Consider the following 7,558-nt stretch of genomic DNA (forward strand, 5'->3'; position numbering starts at 1 on the left):
AATTATCATGAATTTAATTTTTGTTCATGATTATAAAGTTGTTTTAATAATCATTAGGAAAACTAACAACTTAGAGTTGCTTTTATTACCTTTTTTGGGTATTTACTGCAATTGGTAGAAGCAGCATCATCACCAAAGTGATATCTGTTGTGGAAACTTTTTGTTTGTGAATAACCATGATGTTAGTGCATGTTTATTCTTATGCAGACAACACGTCAGCCGAAAGAAAGGCTGTTGTCTGGCAGAGATTTGTTTACACATGTGGTAATAACTTGTTTATAGTTATAAAATGTCTATTGTAAGTATTTAGTCGGCTCAAAGGAAAACATTATACTTGACTAGATTTTACTATAAAACTTGATTACTACAATAAGCTAATCACTAATGAATTGAATTTCTGTCCAAAGACTAGATTTGATGTCACTCGATTAACTTGAAGATGGGTTGTTGTTATTTATATGTCTTGATTATTAAACCTCTGGTCAATTAATTATGAGCTAATTATCAATTATTGCTCTCTTTATAGTTGATATCATGAGTGTTAATAATATGTTTGCTACACTCAATGGCATTCCCATGCTTAATGACATAAATTTCAATGTTTGGAAAAATAAAATAACACACGTTTTGGGATGTGTGGATCTCGACATGTGTTAAGCAAATCATGTCATGTACCTTTAATAGATCAAAGCCCCATTTATTATAAGAGAGTCTTTGAGAGGTGTGAGCGGTTTAACCGTATCAGTCAAATGATCATGAAGAATACAATCTTGGAGGTTTTTCTAGACAATACGTCTGAGGAAAAAGATATTTTAGCAATTCCTCGACACCCTAAAAGAGAGCTTCGTAAGAAGTGATAAGGCGAAGACTAGTGCTACCCTAAGGAAGTTAGTCTCTATGAGGTTTAAGGGTGAGGAATATACAGGAGTAATCCTCGATATGTGTCATCTAGCTGGGAAATTAAAGGGCTTGAAAATTGAGCCACCAAAGAAGAGAAAAAATTCAGAGTGGTTCCGTGAATATTGAGCTTATAGCGATAAACTCCAATATTGTGGATCCACTTGCATTAGCGCCTATAGTTTTCAACAAGCATGTTGCTTATATGGCTGGCATTAGTAAAGATGCTTTAATTAGTGGAAGTTTATATATATTTAGCTTAATATTTGTATTAATGTTATGACATTTCTAATAGATTTTATGAAATTTCTAGATTATTCATTGTTTTACTCTGAACTATGATCTCATAAAGTTTTTAAAGTTGGACCAGTTGGAAATTGACAAGCATAGATCACATTGGCTTGTAATTTCCATGCTACACATCCACACTTCATTTAAGTCGTTAGTTAAGTTGGTATATGTGATTATTGTGGGTTTAGTTACATTTTACTAGCGACGACTGCCCTTTTGTTCCATGTATAGATGAGACTGATGGACGAGATTGATTTAAGTAATTTTTCAATTGTGATCACATTTTGGTTGTTGATGGTAATTTATACACAATTTTGGAATTCCCGAAAGTGCATGATTTCATGGTCCAAGTGGGATATTGTTGGGTTTAGGACCACATATTATGTAGAGATTTAAGAATATATGTGCACAAGTTATGAGACGCACACAAATAACATTTATAATTGTGTATATCTTACAATATTTAATTTTGAATGGACCCAATTATGGTGATCTAAATTAAAGTTTGAATAGCGTCTGAATTATTTAATTTTAATTGTGTGGATTTACATATTTATCATATGTTGTGTAGTATTTCTGGAGGCAAAATCGTTAAGTCTATGATGGGCAGACTAGTATCAGGTCTCGTGAGCAGTCTTGGCTTCTGCGATGCGGTCCAAGTTCGGGCCATCCACCGCCTGCTGGATCATGCACAGCGCATTCACGTCACGCTTCTGTTGTTCCTCTCGACGGCCTCATCCTTCGACTCAGCTACCCCATTCTCCACCATATCCCAGAGTTCTTGGGACCTGAAAACGGTCTTTATCTGCAAGCTCTACCTATTGTACTCCTGCCTCGTGAACACAGGGACCGACACCTGAGAATGGGTCACCATAGTGCTGGCTGCTGCCGTCGAGCTGCTCGTCGCCATCACCGGAGCTCTGAAACAAGATTGATGAGGATCAATCACCGTGAATGAGTTAGAACAAAGTGTTTGGTGAAATGCTCAGAGAAAAACAGTGTTTGATGAAATGCCTGGGTTTTCATAGCTCTCCACTATCTCTCAGTCAATAGGGTCAAAACCAACACAAAAGAAAGACAAAGTAACCGGGCCAATCAAAACACAACACTAACACTATATATACATATTAAACTATTACAAACAAGCAGACAAAACATTAACACCCCATTGGTTAACACCAAATCTAATCTCCCATTGGTCACATTATAAACTTAATGTGGACCAGCATTGGCCATACACTGAAAATAAGAGATTTTGTACATTAAATACTAATATCTCTTCAAAACACTTCAACTGCTTTCTAACCACCATCCTTTAGTATACCATGCTCTTCTTCTTATTTCCTGCAGACTTCGCCATTCCAGACCGGAGTAGTGTCATCCCAGCATCCATACTGCCCGTCCTTCTTCGCACCATACCACAACTTCCTCCCAGCCATAATGTGACCCTCACTTCCATTTGTGCCCATGCTCACTTCCAGCTTGCCAACTTCAGTCGTCTTTTCAACACTTTCTTCATATTTTCCCTGAGTCGAGTTTCTTTATCCGGATCAGCATAACCCTTTTGAACCAGGTTACACAGGTCCTCTGCTCTAAATAGGGTCTTCATCTTGATGATCCAGCACTCGTAATTTTCTCCTTTGAACACTGGTAGTGGGAGCTGAAAATCACTCGCATCATCGTCATCGGATGCCATGAAATGTTTACAGCTACAACCAAGCTTGGATACTACACTTGTAGTTGAGTGGCATGGCATATGAAGATTTGAAGCTTAGAAAATCATATTTGGAGACTATATTTAGAAGAAATTCCTTTCAATGGTTCATGTGATTTTGGAAAGCGTATCAAGTTAGAAGGATCTCTTCAAGAAGGGTAAGTTTTATCTTAGATATGATTGTATCTATCCTTGGTAAGATTCGGTATGGTAAATCATGTATATAGTAAAACTCCTTTTAGGAAAGATCTATTTTAAAAGAGCGGAATATTCTATTATTGGCAAGAATAAAAGATTATCATGAAGATTGCATGGAACTTAGTTTGGTGTGAAGTTATTTGAAGACACAAACTAAGATAGGAGAGGACAAACCAATGTGATTATCAAGACCATATTTAGCAACACAATTTGAATCGAGATCTAAGAGCTAATTATGGGTCGAGCTATTCAAGGAGACAAATTGCATATTTAAGATTAGTTGAAGATTACTTGTGATTTGATTGGAGATTTGAAGATCCAAGCATGGATTATTGGAGATCATGCTGAAGATATTGAAGGCTAAACTTGGATGAGATGAGATCAAGTTTAGTAATAATATTTCCGTCACATGGGAAGACTAAACTTGGATCAAGTTTGGAAAGAAAATCGGGAGATCTTTGGTGACCATATTTGGTAAAGATGGTTACGTGTGCCTTGGTAGGTGTATTGCTCGGGAGAGGAGACCAGGACGAGTCAATTGCTACTGAAGCGGACTGAAAGAACCGAGAGGGTTAAAGGTCTCACAAGTTCGGTTGTAACTGCCTAGAACTTAGTCATGTTCAGTAAAGTGGGTAGTGTTACAACTGGGTGTTACAACATTTAACTTTGGAAGGTATCCAAGTTAGGAAACCGCGGAGAATTCTAAAAAAAGAAAGGTTTAATAGACGTAGGTGCGTCTATATAAGATATCCTGTTTGAAAATTTAGGATGAGTCACAAGGGAGAGACCCTTCAGTGAGGGTTGAGGAGAGTGGGCATCGGGCAATCATTAGAGGGTATTCTTTTTCTTGAAAGAGTAAGGGAGTGTTGTACTCTTTATTCTATAATCTTTTTTAATGGATTGTTTCTCCCGGCTTGGCTCCCCAGATGTAGGCAAGGTTGTGCCAAACTGGGTAACCAACTTGCGTGTCTTCTTGCTCTTTCTTGATTGTGTGTGTGCTTTATATTCTTGTGAGATTGAGTGACTCCTCTAAAACACACTAACCCACCGGAACTATCACTGTCATTGGGGGTTAAATACTGACCGTGTTGACATATACTCTGATATATAAACTATAGTTTCACACTGCTTTCCATTAGTGAAGAACAACGTCATCGAATAATTCTGATTCGGGTCACCGAGGGTAAATAAATGAGTTATGATATTCTGGTTCGGGTCACCGTGGGTAAATATATGAATTCTATTATTTTGTTTTGACAATAATTGTTTGGGGAACCTATATGATCAGTTTTTGACATATGCGTTTATTATAAATAAATTTGATTACTGATTTTTTATTTTTGATAAATTATGATTTTTTGTAAATGATCTTTATATTTTTAGTGGGTGCTTACTGGGTTGTCAAGCTCATAATCTTGTTGTTAAATTTTTTTCCGATTTTGAGTGATTAGTTCAATAGACATCTTAGTGAACTAGAGAGAGAGATTGTGTTCTTGATCATTTCTAAACTTGAGTTGTCTTTCTGTCTATGTGAGTATTTGATTTATGTATAGAACACCAGCTTGTATTTAAAGTTCAAATTTTGAACCTTGTAAATTTATGTTTTTGACTTTTAATATTACAGCTCTGTTAGATTGTATGTTATGCTTTGGATCAGGTTTTGAGGCCTTGTATGTCTACTTGGTTTCGGCCTTGTAGGTGTACTATCATTTGTCGTCATCTTGGGTTCATTGAGCCGGGTTCAGGGCTGACAGTATTCATTATGAAATAATGTTTTGAAATAATATTCTGAATGCAATTATGTGTGTATAATTTATACTCCATTCTCACGTCTTGTAAATTTCTTGCCTCAATTATTATGTCTCACCCTCTGTTCCTTTTTAGTTGTCATGTTTTAGAGATCTTCTCTGTTATTTTGACTTATTACATTAGAAATTTTATGTAGCAATAATTATTTTTCTTCCAAATTTACCCTTTGATTTAATGTACTTGTACAATTTTGAATAAATCACAATCAACTAAGCATTAAATTATATACTCCACTAGTGGGGTTTTAAATAGGGGTGATTTTGGAAAGTAATAGAATTTTTTTATAAAATATAGATAACTAACTAATTTTAACCAAATTTTTTAATCAATGTAAATTATATAAATTATACCTCCATCACCTGCAACATTAGACATTAGAAAATAGAAATTGAACTCGATCACTGGATACATAAATATCATATATATATATATATATATTAAAAGCGTTCAAGAGTGCATCAGCTGCGACGTAACGTGCTTATTTATCCGTTAATACATGAGGCTCTCGATCAGTCTTATAGGTTAGGGAGTATCTTGATCGCAGAGATGTTTTAATTAATGCATCTGCCAAGTAGTTTTCACTAACATTAAATATATCTTCAAATTTTAGAAGTGTTGTTTCTCGTGGTCTCCTATCTTTCACTATAAATACACCGAAAACACCTTGTAATACGTATGTTGACTTATTATCAACAACCATCATGTTCTGTTCTGGTAATTTCATAACTTTAACACTTCTGGTTATATACACAGATCTCAGCATTACGCATGATTTCTCCCGCTCATCTTCTTTTATACCAAAGGATGGTAGGCTGAGATAGTTTACTGACCTAACACCGGATTTAAGAATGTTTGAACCGAATTTAATAGGTTTTGTAATATATTTGATCTTCGATCGCAGTAGCGGTTTTTTTGTGATGATCCCAGTAAATAGACCACGGGAGTGCTGACGCCTGACGTAGAACGGTTGTCTATATTAGTATTTGTTCCTGCCATATACTGTATTATTTTTGAAGCCTGGATTTGAATATATGTTCCTATAATACATATACATGTTAGGGGATGCCATCTTTGGCTCAAATAATAACCGGTGCAATGTAATTTATAGCATTAATAATCACTCTACAATGGCGTGTATTCTAAGCTACATAGTAGTATATTTAGACATCAGAACGTATTGACCTATACTACATATTTTAAAACATAATTAATAATAGTATTGTTAATTAATTATATGCCAGTTCTTTTATTATATTCTGGTGAAAGAGAGCAATTCTACATATATTTTTTTAATTAAAATAATCCATTTCAAAAACACATGGTGGGTCCCAGTAAACTTTCCCTACAGTCTGATAGCAAAATAGTAAATGAAACCTTTAATTCAAACCATCCAATCTGGGGAAGCCACGTGGCAGTATTACAAAATACATACATACATTGGAAAATACATTAATCCATATATATATATATACACATATGGCCGCGCAGCGCCATTCCTTTTATATTGGCTTGTTCGGTGAATTAATTGACAAATTCTCTTGTAATTTCTGTGTTGTCTCTGAAATTGATTTGCCAATAAGTAAACCCAGCTGGGCCGGCTCCATACGTACTTATGCTAGTACGTGGATCATAAGATGTTCCCGTTCCTACTTCTTAAATAGAAGGCCCAATTGGGTCCATATCCCTTATAGGTTGAGAATCATGATCAACCAGAGATCCACATAAGCACAGTAAAAAAAAGAACTATAAAAAGAGAACCACAACCAGCTTCACGTTGTAAATTTTAACGACGAAAATATTGTAATTCTTGATGAATAAGAGGTTGAATGATCCCACAAAATCATTTGTTAAAATTTTTTTTATTTATTTGTCATTTTTTATTTAATCATTTTAATATTAATTATTATTTTTAATATAAAACCATGAGCTATCTATTTTAATAACAAAATATTCATCATCTTAGATGGCAAGAGTTTGTACAATGGCAAAAGGTCCATTAAAGTGATGTTTATTTGTTGAGACTTCAAACTCCTTAATTATAACTCGAGTAAGGCATCGCGAGATTGGTCAGATTTGAATAAAAGTTGGCGCCATTATTTGATCTCCGAGAATTGAAATATTTAAACAAGACGCCATGGTTCCTTTTGTCAGAATTTTCAAACTAATGGGTCCCACCATATAAAGAAATAATATTTTTGAAATAAAAACTAGTTATTTATTATTTCTTGTCATACAATTGGATTATTTGGCGACAATGTTCACTATATTAGGGACGGATGTACCGAGTAGATATATAATAACCTATACTCTACATGTCAGTTCCTGTTAATTTGTTGACTAATGGGATTTGTATGCTAGAAGAATATCAATACAAACCAGTAAATTAAACCATTATATATATGAGCAGAGATAACTTGCTTCCTTGTTATAGAAGATGGAGAAGGACGATATCATGGCCGTTTATTATCTTTTCCCTCATCATGGACCTGCATAGATCATTAAATGTGTCCACGGAATATGTATAACTCAAGCCATAAAAAAATATCCCCAGCCACTCGTGGAATTTGTCAACGCTCTGCGTAATCATGAAGAATCAGTATTCCGTATGTTGCGCGTAGCCGCGAGTACCAACAAAGATCATGAAGACAT

This window comes from Dioscorea cayenensis, chromosome 18, assembly GCF_009730915.1.
Source record: "Dioscorea cayenensis subsp. rotundata cultivar TDr96_F1 chromosome 18, TDr96_F1_v2_PseudoChromosome.rev07_lg8_w22 25.fasta, whole genome shotgun sequence".
NCBI classification, from domain to species: domain Eukaryota; kingdom Viridiplantae; phylum Streptophyta; class Magnoliopsida; order Dioscoreales; family Dioscoreaceae; genus Dioscorea; species Dioscorea cayenensis.